General features: G+C 43.4%; 1 long non-coding RNA gene across 10 annotated transcripts in view; it reads right to left on the reverse strand.

Moving 5' to 3' along the window:
- Positions 1-5,964: 5,964 nt before the first annotated feature.
- LOC105490796 (uncharacterized) overlaps positions 5,965-16,017 on the reverse strand; it is a 30,785-nt gene continuing 20,732 nt past the window's right edge. For 6 of the 10 annotated variants that reach the window (XR_011608346.1, XR_011608339.1, XR_011608347.1 and 3 more), the window contains one exon: positions 6,949-15,240. This is a non-coding gene — a long non-coding RNA (uncharacterized lncRNA). The other 4 variants (XR_011608350.1, XR_011608341.1, XR_011608342.1 and 1 more) reach the window with 4 other exon arrangements.

Raw genomic sequence — 16,017 nt, forward strand, 5'->3', positions numbered from 1 at the left:
ATGTCACAGCGGCCGGACAGCTTGAGGATCTAATGATCAGAAACCTTAGAGTGGGAGTGGGACTGTGCTTAATACAAAAAAAAGAAAAAGAAAAGAAGAAATGAATGAACACTTTTTTTTTTTTGAGACAAGAGTCTTGCTCTGTCGCCCAATCTGGAGTGCAGTGGTGTGATCTCAGCTCACTGCAACCTCTACGTCCCAGGTTCAAGCATTTCTCCTGCCTCAGCCTCTCAAGTAGCTGGGATTACAGGTACATGCTGCCACGCCCAGCTTAATTTTTTGTGTTTTAGTAGAGATGGGGTTTCACTATGTTGGCCAGATAGGTCGAGAACTCCTGAGCTTAGGCAATCCACCTGCCTTGGCCTCCCAAAGTGCTAGGATTACAGGCATGAGCCACCGCGGCCATCCTGAATGAACACTTTCTATGTGTCAAAAGTCCACCCACCCCATTTCCCCTGAGGTGATTAGTCCTCATCACATGCCTGTATCAAATTTTCTCATGTAACCCATAAATACATAGGAGAATAGCTTGAACCCGGGAGTCAGAGGTTGCAGTGACCAGAGATCGTGCCACTGCACTCCAGCCTGGGTGACAGAGCGAGACTCCATCTCAAAAAACAAAACAAAACAAAACAAAACAAAAAACCAACAACAACAAAGAAGATGTCAGGAAAGACAAGGAACAGGCAACAGCTGCCTTATGTTTCAATCTTTCCTTAAAACTCAAGTCTATAGAGGGGATGGGGTGAAACTGGATCTCTGTGCACTGTTGCTGGGAATGTAACACAGTAGAGCCAATGTAGAAAACAGCACAGAGGTTCCTCAAAAAATTAAAAATAGATTTATCATATGATGCAGCAATTCCACTTCTGGGTATATATCCAAAAAAATCGAAAGTAGGGTCTCGAAGATATATTGGTGCACATAAGTCTACAGCAGAATTATTCACAAGAGCAGAGAGGTAGAAGCAAGCCAAATGCCCTTCAAGAGATGAATGGATAAACAACATGTGGTACATATACACAGTGGAATATTATTTAGCCATGAAAAAAGAAAGGAAATTCTGACATATGCAACAACATGGATGAACCTTGGGGACATTCCAGTAAGTAAAATAAACCCATCACAAAAAGACAAACGCTGTATGATTCTGCTTATATGAGGTACCTAGAATAGTCAAATCATAGAGACAGAAAGCAGGATGGTGGTTGCCAGGGGAGAGGAAACGGGGCATTACTGTTTAATGATATGGAATTTCAATTTTTCAAGGTGAAAAGAGTTCAGCAGATGGAGGGTGGTGGTGGTTACACAACACTGTGAATGTATTAAATACCCCTGAACTGTACACTTAAAAACGATAAGATCGTACATTTTGTGTCAGGTGTATGTTACCACAATAAAATATAGTATTTTTTATTTAAAAAAAAAAAAGCTTTAAAAAAAAAAACCCCAGAAACTCAAGTCAAAAACTGGACAAGTACCTGAGGCTTCAGGAATAAAATACGTGTGGATGTATGTGCAAAAAGGAGTGAGGCTAGTAAATTCTACTTCAATGTTCATCTCCCAGTAGAAAAGTGACTCTAGGGCTGTCATGGAAATGTTCTCTAAAGCGAATCCATGAGACAAGTAATTTATGTTTACCGTCAAACGCCTCCTACATAAAACTGAATTGTAATTAGCAAATACTGACCCCCCCCAACCTGACACATGTGTCATATCAAGAAGCAGTACCTACCAGTCCAACAGCCCCGAGTGGACAATTGCCATGGCTCATAACAACAGGCTCTGATTATTTCAGTTTTGGTATGCAGTGCTTGTAGACAGTTTCTGTACAGCAAGCGTCTGACAAAAGCTTAGGTCAAAAGTGTGCAAGGAATTCAGCTGAGTATAAGTGGAAGTTGGTTCGCAGACAAGAGAGACCAGGCATCATGGAGCACTGGGCAGGTCATTGCACTTTTTGAGCTTCAGTGTCTGTTCGTTGGAAACAGAATAGTCTGTACAACCCTGAGTTGGAGTGAGAATCACAGAGATAACATAGTTTTCGCGTTCTTTGTAATCAATGAAGTGATATCAATGTCTCATTATTCTGTGAGCAGAATTTCGGTGGGTGGGCTGACATAAGAACACATCTCCACACACTAATGTCAAGTTGGTCACTTAAAAAAACACGTAGTTTACTTTGGAAAGTGCACAACATAATTTTCTTCACAACTGCTTAAAAAGTACCAAATTATTTGATAATTCTCCCACTGGCATATAGGGGTCTATGATTTTTTTTTGCTTTGACCCTGGCTGGATGTGTGACTGCTTCAAACAACAGACTATGTTGGATGTGACACCATAGGACTTCCAATATGAGGTCAGAAAAAGCTGTGCAGCCCTTATCCCGCACATGATATGCTTGAGATGTTTGCTCTGGCAAAAGCTAGCAGTATATAATAAGTCCAATGACCTTGAGACCACCTTTCTGGGAGGCTGCTGTAGGTGCTCCAGTCAACAGTCCCAGCCGAGCTCCGGCCAACAGGCTGCATCAGATGCTCAGCCTGTGTCTGAGCCACTGTCCAGCCTTCGGATGACAACAGCCCTGAGAGACCCCAGCTAAGAACTATGCACTTGAGTCTTTCCCATGGTTCTGACCCACAAAATCGTAAGAAAAAATAGAATTGTTGCTTTAAGTTACTAAAATTAAGGGATAACTTGTCATATGGTGTCTTCGTTTGGTCTGCTATAACAAAATATCATAAACCAGGTAGCTGATAGGCAGCAGAAATGTATTTATCCCAGTTCCAGAGGCTGAGGAGTCCAAGATGAAGACACTGGCAGGTTCTGTGTGGTGAGGGCCGAATTTCTGGTTCATAGATGGTTCCTTCTCACTGTGTCCTCATATGGTGGAAGGGGTGAGGCTGTCCCCGTGACCAATGTTTCAGAAGGGCACTTATTCCATTCACAAGCACTCCACCCTCAAGTCCTCACCACCTTCCAAAGGCCCCACCTCCTAATACTATCACCTTGGAGGTTAGGATTTCAACATAAGAATTTTGGAGGGGACGTAGACACTCAGGCCATACCTCAAAGCAATAGTGACTAGTATGGGTTAGCATCATAAACATAAAAAACCACAGGAGTGCAGCAAACATCTTTCCTTAACTTAGGTTTTTCCAGATGCCAGTGGGAGACGGGTACAGATACTATCCAACTTCTTGGGATTCCTTTTAAAGGAAATGTGGAAATGTGGAAGAAAAAAATTAAAGGTAACAGATTCAGTGCTATTCCTAGAACGTGTTGCTATAACCCCGGCTTTAATTCCATATCCACATGTCTTAGAGCATCACCTTGGATGATGATGCCCTGAAAAAAAAATAGAATAAAAAAAATATATATCTTATGAATTGAACTACTTCTGGATCACCTTAGAGATCACCCGTCAAGGTGATCTGTTGAGGGGTTGGGTTTTCCTTCTTGTCACTCTGTTTTGGGCTGCATCCTGATGAAGGTGGAATAACACTAAGCCCTTTAAACTGTCTGAGTGTGTAGGAGCAGATGCCATGTCACTTACACAGCTGTGCCTTTCACCATGCATCTCGCACTGTGCTGATGTGAAGCAGCAAGAACTCAAAACACAGAGTACCTGGTTTCAGGGAGTTGAGATCGTGCCACTGCACTCCAGCCTGGGCGACAGAAATGGACTCCATCTCTTAAAAAAAAAAAAAAAAATAGTAGTAGATTCTTTTCAAATAGCTTTTTTTTGTTGTTTTGTTTTGTTTTTGCTCTGTGTATTTGCATAGCCAAAAAATAAAGCAAAAGAAACACTTCTATTCACCGGTTGCACGTGTGACTATATTGCAACAATAGAAAAGATGTATAAGGGACTTCTCAGAGCACATCCCAGTATGCTAAAATATTCTACACCAAAAACCACATCAAAAAATATCCTATGGGCTGGGTGCAGTGGCTCACTCTCAGCACTTTGGGAGGCCGAGGCAGATGGATCACTTGAGGTCAGAAGTTTGAGACCAGCCTGGTCAACAGGGTGAAACCCTGTCTCTACTAAAAATACAAAAATTATCCTGGCATGGTGGCAGATGCCTATAATCCCAGCTACCTGGGAGGCTGAGGCAGGAGAACCACCTGAACCCAGGAGGCAGGGGTTGCAGTGAGCCGAGATAACTTTGCTGCACTCCAGCCAGGGCAACAGAGCGAGACTCCATCTCCAAAAAAAAAAAAAAAATGAATGAAAAGAATATGTATATCCTATGGATTGAGCTATTTCTGGATCATCCAAGACTGTTTGCATGCAGGAGCCTCTAATGTTCTGTGCATTAAAAATGAATCTAGTCATTGTGTTTTAAGTGCTTAAGTGAATCTGGCCAACGGGACAAAGTCAAGTGGTCAGAGCTTGTGTTATTTAAGAAAAAGAAGGTGACCAAGGCTCCCCCTCAAGATGCACCCCTTATGTCCTGGTGGAGCTGGAGGGGAGGGGAGGAAACCATCAGAGACAGAGACGACGGGCTGTGGAAACCAGGCCTTTGGCCTTGGGAGTCAACTCCCTGGAGCTTGAATTCTGATTTTGGACTTTACCAGCTACGTGACTTGGGGAAGATTTCCTAACTTCTCTTAAGTGTTGGTTTCCCTCACATATAAATCGGAAATAACAGATTAGAGAGGAGCATATTTTAATTTCAACAGCAGTGATCCAACCTCATTTCTCTCCAACCTTCAGTGTCTATAATGAAGGTATGAGGCATGAGTGAATAAAATGGACACAAAACCACTGATCTAGAAGCCTCTGTTGAAAACTCTCCGGATAGTGACCTACACAATGGCCATGTGACCACACAAGAGAACCAGAGTGTTAACAAGCAGAACCCAGATACCAGTGTCCTTTGGGATCTAAGGTTATGCTGTTACCTTAACCTGCAATTTCCCTTAGAAGAGGAGTCAATGTACCTTCATTTGTATTAATAGCATTCATCAAGATACTTTGCACATTGTAAATACTTATAAATTTATTGTCTAAAAAACAAAATCAGTCGCCTGCATTTTGAAGTTGCTTCAGAATTGTTCACGTCCTTTCTTGGTCTCCCTGACTTTCCACGACTGATACTCACTCAAAAATCCTCCATACGTATTTACTGATACACCAGTATGACTGACTTTTTCTTTCCTCTCCAGCTAGGAAGAAACTGATAGGCTCACACAGGCTGAATATTGCTTATCTGAAATGCTGCGGACCAAAGGGTTTTGAATTTCAGATTTTATCAAATTTTGGAATATGTGCATTATAAAAAGGCCGTGTGAGCAACCCAAGCCTGAAAATCCACAACCTGAAATAGAGAATGGACACCTGCAAGGCCACGTGCTCTGAGCACTCACAGGGGTCATTGCATCCGCGGGTTCTGCAGATCACGTTGTCCATTAGGGAAAAGCATAATGTTTGTCTCCCCCGCCCCCGCCCCCCACCCCCAGGGAGCCTCGCTTCACAGGAGTTCGTTCTGGCTCTCATCCCCTCGGCCAGGCGCTCTTCTCAGCGACCAGTTACATTTAGGTTGTGATTAGAGGTTAATTTGTAGGATCTTCTCTTTGTTCAGCTGTATTTTCTAATTTTTCTATACCAAATAAATATCACGACCTAGTTTTTTTTTTAATTGGGCCCTGAAATGCCCTTGTGCTATTTGTCAACCCCCGTCAGCACTGCCTCACTATCCCACAGAATCAGAGTTGTGATGTTAAGTCTGGGGTTGAGAGGGCTTGGCAAGGTCCCCTATGTGATCGCAGTCATGTGTTGCTACTGTGGGACCTGTCTGGCAAGTCGGTTGTTGTCTGTTAACGTGACCTGAACAGCACAGAATCGCGAGCTGGGTGGAAATCACCAACGGGCGGCTGCAAGCAATGAGAAAAGCAAGTCAGGAATGTACAGGACAAGTCCATTTCTTATTGACCAGGAGCATGGGCTGATCTGGATCTAAAGGAGGTGGCTCTGTCTTCCTCCAAATTCTTTCAAGCAAAAACAATACAATTTTGTTTCTTGCCTGGGTGTATGGCTAACAAGATATTAATAAATAGTCTTTTTGTCTTCAGCTACACGGGAAACAGTGTCTGGGGAAATTACCTAGACCACAAATATGCCTATCCCGCTGGAAATGTACACATGTAAAGTGACAAGATTCTGCATAGAGAGACGAGGTGGAAGAGCAGTGTCATGAGGGTGACACTCTCAGCTTTCCACGAAATGCTAATGTTAATTAATATGAGATCAACTCATGTGCAAGAATTCACCGTCAAATCAATGAGATAGCAAATTCCTGGGATTTCCATCTATGGTTCCGTATTGTGATGGCATCAGCCCTTTTCATCTGGCATAGCTACGACTGCATAACAAATTATCCCTCAATTCACTTAATGACTTAAAACAACAAATATTTATTATCTGGCAGTTTCTGTGGTTCAGGAATCGATATGCAAGTATATTTTTCTCCTATTTAACTGAAGAGAGTACAACTTTTTTAGAGCCTTTAACAACGTAAGCGTACTCATTTGAACTGTCTGGACCTCAGATATTTTTCGGAAAGCAAGTGAATTTCAATCTGCTCCAAAACACACACACAGAAAGAAAGCTGGGTCACAGAGCCAAACCATGGTCGCAACTGAGTGTATGCTTCCTGCTGTCAATTATCTGTGACAATCTGTGACCACCATCCCGGATGTTCGCCCTCTACCAAGAAACACGCCAGGAAGAGTTAAAGCCAGTTCAGAAAGACGGACTATGTAAGGACTTGTGAGAAGATGCAGTGGCTACATTTAAAAGCAACACAAACTCATTTTATCACTCTGATATCCTCCTCCTTTTCTCTCGTACATGGGCTTCGAGGGCTGGGGAGGCTATAAACACAGGTGGATGGGTTGTGTAGAGCAGGCCTGTAGTGCTCAGTGACAGCAGACCCCTGAAAGAGAGGCCAGAAACAATGATCAAAAAGCAGCTTCCCGTGTGCAGAGTGACGGACTCCTCTTAGGCAGAGCTTGTTCTTTTTAGACATCTAGAGACATCATGATTGCCAGCACAGTTGAAACCTGGGAATTATAAAAGGCAGCAACAGGAGATAGATGTGTTTGGGGGGTACTATTCTGATGGCAGCATGATACGGTTTGGTTCCGTTTCTGCCCCAAATCTCAAGTCAAGCTGTAATCCTTATGTATCTGGAGGGAGGTGATGGAATCATGGTTTTTCCCCATGCTGTTCTGATAGTGAGCGAGTTCTCACGCAATCTGATGCTTTAAATGTGTGGCACATCAATTAAACTTCTCTTTATAAATGACCCAGTCTCAGGTAGTTCTTTATAGCCGTGTGAAAATGGACTAATACACAGCACCAATCCAAGAATAAGGGTGAAGAGCCACAGAATGAAAACCAACCCAGCACATGGGATCCTGAGTGCTTATGAAACTATCATTCTCATCTACAACAGTGAATCAATTGGCTTTCTGTAGTGCTCAGCGTAACTGCGAGGAGGGGGCAAACGAACTCAGGGGCCCAGATGACAGGTCAGCACACAAAACGTCTCTGGGCAAGATGTATCAACACAGGGCCCCTTCTGTAAATGAAGAGGTCCAGTTCTTACAACTTCTATGAAATGGAAGGAAATGTTAGTTCTTACGTATCTATAAGTTTTAGATTTATGGGAAAAGGGTTTTTAAAAATTAATTTGCACAAGTATGTTATCATTATGTGCAACAGTACTTCGTGTTCGAGGAGTCTGAAGTAATCTACATTGCAAGTGGTGTCCCAACGAGGCCAGAACTCGGGGAGGGCTGTTTTCTCAGATGAACTCTTTCTTTCCTCTCCAGCTAGAAAGAAGTTCATGTCGTTCTGCCCCATGAAGTGGTCCTTGGCCTTGGTGAAGAATTATTGCAGGAATGAGAAGTGTTACTAACGAAGATATGAGGCATGAGTGAATAAAATGAACACAGAACCACTGATCTAGAAGATTCCATTGATAAATTTCCTGGTAGTAACACAAAGGCCATGTGACCACACAAGAGAATCAGAGCATTTACAAGAGGAATCGAGTGTCTTTTGGGAGCTAAGATTATGCCATTACCTTAATCTGCAATTTCCCCAAGAAGAGGAGTCAATGTACCTTCATTCATATTAACAACATTTATCAAGATACTGTGCACATCATAAATACTTCCATATTTACTGTCTTTAAACAATCAGTTACCAAGCCAGGTGTGGTGGCTCATGCCTTTAATCCTAGCATTTTGAGAAGCCGAGACAGGAGAATCACTTGATCCCAGGGGTTCAAGTCCAGCCTGGGCAACATGGCAAGACCCAGTCTCGGAAAACAAAACAAAACAAAACAAAACAAAAAAAAACCAGTTATCTGCATTTTGAGGGTGCTTCAGAATTGTTGATATCCTTTTTTGGTCTCTCTGACTTTCTACAACTTGTACTTACTCAGAAATGCTTGGTACATATTTGCTGATGTATCAGTGTGGCTGACTTTTTCTTTCCTTTCCAGCTGGGAACAAATTGATAGGTGTATATAGGTTGAGCATTGCTTATCTGAAATGTTTGGCACCCAAGTGTCTCAGATTTCAGATTTTATTGGATTTTGGAATATTTACATCATAAACATACCATTCAAACATGCCAAATCTGAAAATTCAAAACCCGAAATGCTCCAATGAGCATTTCTTTTGAGCATCATGTTGGAACTCAAAACGTTTCAGACTTTGGAGCATTTTTTACTTCATAGTTTTGGATTTGAGATGCTTAATCTATACTATCTTCTAATTATTATCATAAACAGGTGAATGACGCTCTCAAAAGTCTGTCATAGATATTGACTAAGAAGGCCCAAGTCAATGGCCTTTGTGACTAGAATTTCAGCACGGGTTATTTCTACATTTCTACATTAAGGAGAAAAACTTGAATTAAGTCCTGCCTCCTTCTAGAATTTGAAGTATACAACGAGAGTTTCTTTCTTTCTTTCTTTCTTTTTTTACAAGGAAGCGTGTGGTCTGCAAGCTGCACTCTTTCAACAAGGGCTGAGCCTCAAGGAGCCCTTGGATGCATCCCACGTGATTTAGAGTAGGAAATTCATGGTGGTCTTTGGAGCAGCCACGCCTGTGAATCCCGGAGATGGGGGAAAATCACCTTTAGAGGGAGCAGCTCCCTGGCGGGCATGACCACCACAACTAGGGGAAATGTCAGCAGAGAACATGAGTTGAGGACTCAGTGGAGAACAGCTAGGGGGGAGCCAAGAAAGCTGTTGGTGGATGGCGGAGGGAAGGCTGTGGTCTTTGGGGGGCTTGGCTAAAGACTTAAATCCCCGAGATTTCCATAGGAACTATGGCCGAGCCATTTCCTCCAGTACCTCACAATGCTGCCCGCACTGCACTTGGAAGCTTCTCCCCACTAGGCAAGCGGAGGTTGTCCTGAGTGAGAGGGTGTTGAGCTGAGTTAGGAAATTGACTTCTAAATACTCAGAGTCCACTCCTCTCTTCCACATAGGCGTCTCTGAACAGATGATTTTTGACATTTGACAAAATTGATGGCAGAGAGACAGCAGCTGAGTGCTGAATGGTGCAGTGTTTCTCTGCACCCAAAATGTCACAGTATATGAGTCCCGAAATGTGTGGGCATCTCATCCGCAGGGAAACGTTCGACGTCACGGCTGCACCTATGCCTTTTATAGCACGACTTTCTACCCCAGCCCCTGCAGGTTAGCAAGCCATCTGGAAACTAACCGTGACTCAGCACCATTTTAGAGAATGTTTTTCACTTCTTAACAACAACAATAATAATAATAATAATAATAATAATAATAATAATAACTCCGCCATGGGGCCGTTCTCCGCACAGCTCTGCACGCCGAGTTCACTGACATTGTCTGGCTCTGTCACTGCTGGTCATGGTAATTTCCTGCTAGGAGTTTCGGTTTCTGTTACAGACCGCGTGTGCCTGAGGTTTGCTTCTCTTGGCTGCTCTTCCACAGTGGAATGTTCTTTTTGAAATCGATGACTTTCAAGGTGATCATTAAGTACCAGAGACTCCTGGAAGCTCCTTCAAAACACCAAACTTGGACTCTTCCCCAGCTCCTGAACTGGCTGTCAAGGGTGTGAGCTGACAGTTTAGATGACTAAGCCAACTGACAGCATGCCAGAAAATGCCACAGTTTAGAAATTCCTGTCAATGCCCACTCCTCATTCTATGAGGAAGGCCATGTGCAGTTTGCCAGAAATACTACTGAGAGGCACTAAACATCATTGATGAGTCTCCATTAAAATGAGACAACTTGCTATACATTTCTTAACATATTTACGATTACACAGGAAAAGCAAAACCATTTGACATTAGTAAGACTTTAATTTTACTCTTTGAGCAAAGCAAGTTATGTAACTAAGCTAAGAGGAATGCAAAGACAATTTGCAAATATACAATTGCTTTAAAGAGTCAACGTAGAGAATGATGCTATTAAGCTTGTCATCAGAATTCAATTAAAATTTCACTAGTTTTTAGTTATGAAGAAAGAACACATCCAGAAGTGCTGTGCTCACCAACTGTTTAATATTAATTAGTGAAAGCAGTATTTCCTGATTTCGCCCTGAAAGTTAGTGCAGCATTTCATTTCAAATAAATTTTTATTGAAAGCAAATTTTCAAACTATCTGGAGTTGTGTTCAGCAAGCCTTGGGAATTTGAACTTTTTCACATACAAAAGTTTAAACCCTTTTTTTTTTCCTGTTGTGTGCAAAAATCTCCTTTTCTTTGTCCTCCTGTGGAAATTGTTACTTTCACCCATATATTGCTCCAAAAATATAAACCGTCTTAGAGCGGCTGTTGAAATTATTCACTCTTGGCCTAGAGCTAATTGTGGCTTTTCACTCCTAACAATATCTTATGAGAAAGTTGTAAGTGAAAATAGGGTCAAAATGCACATATGAAAGCTGTGTAGCATTCTCAGAAAAACCACACACGGAGCTGGTTTTTTTTGTTTTTTTGTTTTTTGGGGAATATCTGTTTATCAAAAAGCTGCCCGTCGTGATTCAGAGTCACATTATTCATCTGTGTGTATGTACTGGAGAACTTTGACCACGCTTGCTGATTTCAAAGCAAGGCAATATCTTTTCGATGACATCAGCTTCCACTCCCTGTACCGGGAACTCACCGTTCTCTGAACTGAAAGTTGGGAGCTGGTGCCAAAGGTTGTCTCACCTGTGAGTGCATTTCCTGTAAGCCCAGTTCACCCCGGCGTGGGCCTGGCCGATTCCGATAGTGACACACACCTCTCCAGTTCTCACAAGCAACAGCCCCAAGACTAACTCTTCAATCATCTCCAGACTATGACCGAGGCCATGGAGGGCAGCCACACCTGGAGAGAAGCCTGCCCTTGCTCTCCTGGGCTGTCCTGTCACTGGCAGTGAGAGTAGAGCTGTTTTCCCTTCAGAATCACCGAATGATCAATAAACACACTGATCCTTGTGGGCGGGAAGTGAGCCTTGTAGGTTAACATGTGCGTGCCGCAGCCAGAAGCCCCCGCGCCAGCCCCTCTTCGTGACATGGTTGGGGTTGCAGCTCCTAGGGACACACACACATGAGATTCGGGGCCACAGGAGACCCCTGCAGTGACATGACAAAATGCCTCCTTGTGCAGTTCAGGCAGCGGACACAGTGTGATAATGAAGAAATGGAAATAAAATGACTGTGTTTTTTTTTTTTTCTGTCCCGTAGCAGGAGAGTAGATGCCCGCAAGGCAGTGCATTTCAGAAAGGGTGAACGACAGTGGATTAAAATTATCTCAAGGTGTTAATCCCCACATTTACATTGTGCTTATACTGTATTGACAAACTTCTTTAGTAAGTATAAGGAAAAATTCTCCCCTGGGATTCAAAGGACCAGCCTGCTCAGAAAACAGAGGAGTAGATAAAGAATTACACACAGACACAAGACACACATACACACACACACAGACCATACACACATACACACACGCAGATATGCAACAGACACACAGAGACACCTACAGAGAGACTCACACACATGCATACACACAGACACACAGACACACATACACACACAGACCATACACACATGCAGATATGCAGCAGACACACAGAGAGATGCCTACAGAGACACTCAGAGACACACAAACATATACAAACACACACAGAGCATACACACACACACGCAGATATGCAGGCAGTCACACAGACTCACAGACACACATGTATACATACCGACACACATATAGACATACGTGCACACACACAGATACACATACACATATATACACATGTACATACACAGATATACATACTTACATGCAGACATACAGGCAGACACACGGAGACACACACACACACATAACATACACAGCCATAAACACATGTACACACAGACACTGGGATATATAAGTGCATATAGACACTGTAGAATGATCTTAACAATTCCTCTCTTCCTCCAATAATTCACATTTCTAGGTGACTGATTTTCTTTAGCTTTAAATGAAAAGCAAAATGCTTTCTATTATACCTCTTTGTTTGAAAGTATATTTTTAAAAAGATTCTGAATGGAAGATTTTTTTTTTTCAAGTCCTCTCATCTTTTACTTTTCCGCTAGTGATATCCTCACGGAGTCCATTTGGACAAAGACTGTGGACAAGCCATTGGGCGTGACACCCGGCTTGGAGCCTGCCCTTTCAGAGCAGGTCAGCGCCAAAATAGACAGCAAAGGAGAACTAAATCCAGGTTGAACAATGCCGGCCCAAAAATAGCAACAGGGTTTATGAGCACAGCAGCAGGAAAGGCAGCTAATCACTTGCCAGGATCTTTTATTTGGATTTGTCACTATTGAGCGACACTGGGGACTTGAGGCCCCTGTTGAGCACACAAGTCCAGAATTCCAAATATGAGACTCTAATAATAATATCTGGTGCAGAACCGTCCTTCCATAGAGAACTAAGGAGCCAGCGCCTCCCGTGATCCCCAGAAGCTGGCGGGAGGGTTTCCTGAGCATCCGCTCTGCAGGGGCATCCCACCATGCTCTGGTATGAATCCTCCATTCACCCTCACAGCTCCCGTTGGGAGCTTTCAGTGCTCCATGCTACCAATGAGGAAACTGAGGCCCAGAGAGTAGGACGGCCCAAGGCCACACAGCTGGAAAGCTCTTTCTGTCACATCACGGATCTCGAGTGTTCTGTGCGGTAGGGAAACAGTCACCTTAGACACTCTTAACTGCAGAGGGTGGTGCAGCCGAAAATGCAGATCGCAGGGTAACTCTTCAAGAGCACAGCCACGGAGTGCAGGAGGCAAGTAGAAGGGACAGAGATGCATCCCCTCAGGGACGGGTGGACGGAAGTGGCTCTCCCCGGTGGCCTGAGCTCTGTGGAAGGGAGCACCCTCAGCAAAGGCAGCCAGCAGGACAGTCAGTCTACATAACAAACAAGCCAGAAGGACAGAAGTGCGTTTACAGCTCTTGACCACGCTGAGGGCTCGGATGCAGACCGATATGGCTGGAGCTATGGGATGCTATAGGGAGGCAGAGCTAAGTGAGCCTGGAGGGGGCTTGAGGTTTGGCAATTCACAACCAAGATTCCGAACCAAGGGATGCTGCCTGGAGGGATGAGATCTTAAAATGGGAAGTGAAAGCAGTGTGCGGGCATCGATCAATCTATGGAAGGAGGATTATTCTCCTGAAACACAGAGCAGACTGGCAGAAAGGGGGCCTGGAAAGGAGGACCAGCTGGAGACAACTGCGAAACTCAATTATCGGTCTGATTTGAACTGAAGCAGGAAATGGCCAACCCTAGTTGATATCTAGCCACAGATACTTCATGAAACCAAGCATTCAGGAGTAGACGCTGCATTTCTTGCGGTCTTCATGGGACCCAGAGACCCTAATTGGTTCTAATTGGTAGGGAAGGATGAAGACCCTAATTGGTAGGAAGGATCAAGACCCTAATTGGTAGGAAGGATCAAGACCCTAATTGGTAGGAAGGATCAAGTCATTCTGAACTGATGGAAACCCCGATGTCAGCTTGGGTCCCCTCCGGCATCCTCGCATTGGGACTGACCCGTGGTTGTGGAGAAGCAGACTGCAGGCTCATTCCCTGAGGCAGGTGCTTCCTCCAATAATTGCAACTCTCTCCTTGGGAACATCAGCTTGAGCAGCAACCAGGGCATTTGGAAAGCTGTCAGTGGTCACATAGTAGGATTATCTTCAACAGGTTTATGTAATTGAGTTTCAAGTAAAGCAAGGTGACCAGGCGGGAGTGCTGGAACTACTCACAGGTCCACAGGACCGTGATGCATGAGGCCGGTGGCGATGGCTTCACTGATTCAGCTGCAGTCACACATAGTTTATAGAGAAGGCAACCCTGGGCTACGACAACAGGAAAACAGGGCCGTGCCCATCTTATTCATTCTTTATAACCAACGGCAAATATTTACTTAGCAATCATATGACGCCCATCACCAGATTAGACACTTATATAGAACTTAGAATTGTACTGAATGCAAATAAGATGTTAATTATTACAACTGAATGATGCCTTTATCGTTAAGACTCTAGATGCATTTTTAAGATACACTTGAGGGAGAAACATGGCCATAATGTCATTCATATGAGGATTTTCAAAGAGAAATTGTTGGGACCCATATGCTTCCATATAAGCAATAGGATTTTAAAATTAGGGCAAAACCATGACTTGGTTTTGCTCTAAGATTCCTTTTCATGGCAGGAAATTCCCCTTCCTTCTGATAGGATGTTGTTTCCTTCTGGCTCTAAAGGGAATGTGACACCCAATTATTCGCCCAGTGGCTTCCTTCAGGACCCGGAAGATCCCTGAAATGCCTCTGGTTCTACTGAGAATCTGACCCAAACCACACAAACCTCAGAGACAGCGTGGGATGGTGTTTCAGAGGTGGTCAGACCGGAGGCCCCAGCCCCCTTCCTCCCAAGCTCTCCCTCCAGGTGTGTCTGCAGAGAGCCAGCTGATGTCTTCCGGCCGCTGTTACCAGGTGCAGGGTCTGGAGTCTGCAGCTGCTGAGCTGGAGCTATTTGTAAAAAATGGTAGCAACAAGACAATAGATAGACATCTTGTCCTGAAAGCAGCAGGACAATGACTCACACGGATGAATCATTTTAAATTAGTCCAGTGGGTCTCGGGGGAACCAAGTTCTAAATTCAGGAAACATCAGGCTCTGACCAAGTGAAGACTGCCAACTCAATTTCATAATCCTACAACAAGAATTAAGAGAGTTTTTCGCTAGAAGAAAGCATAGAGAACATGTTATTATTCAATGGCATAATTCTGTAGATGTGAAAACAGAAGTCCAAGATCCAAAAGTCACTTAGCAAAGCCCGACAACACTGCCGGTCTTCTGATTCTCGGCTTGGGTGTTCTCTCTGCCATGCCATTGGGGCGCACTGCTCATGCTTTGGAAAACCACTGCACAAGCGTGTGAGAGCTTTGGGGTGACATGAGCAAATTATGAATTCCCCAGAGAAAACTGAGGCATTATTTTATGTAGCCAGGCAAGCATAACCCTGCCACTGGAGAAGCATCGGTTACAGCACAAATAATCAACGAGGCCACAGCCATAGTCAGAACTGCTCACCGAAAGTTTCTTTTTTGGTATGAAAACTATGAGTGTATTTTCCCTAAGAACTTTCTGGCAACATGTACAAATAAAGCCACATCCACAATGACAAACTGTGCTGGTTAGAGTTTAGCAGATGACACTCTTGTTATTGAAACAGGAACTGACTCAGCCTCAGCAGCTACAGATCATATATTTTATTCCGTTGTGTTGTCTCATTTGAAAAAAAACCTATCACATGGCAACACTGTTTGTTTTCTAAATAATACATTTTCTTCAGAGAAACATGTAAAAGAGAGATAAAGCCTTTGAGATTTTAATTAATGTTTTCGAGGAACCAGGAGATAATTTCTCAGTTAATACGTCAATATTTAAATACTGCAAAATATGTTTTCACAAATATAATAAAATCAAA

The sequence above is a fragment of the Macaca nemestrina genome, chromosome 9 (genome assembly GCF_043159975.1).
Source record: "Macaca nemestrina isolate mMacNem1 chromosome 9, mMacNem.hap1, whole genome shotgun sequence".
NCBI lineage: Eukaryota > Metazoa > Chordata > Mammalia > Primates > Cercopithecidae > Macaca > Macaca nemestrina.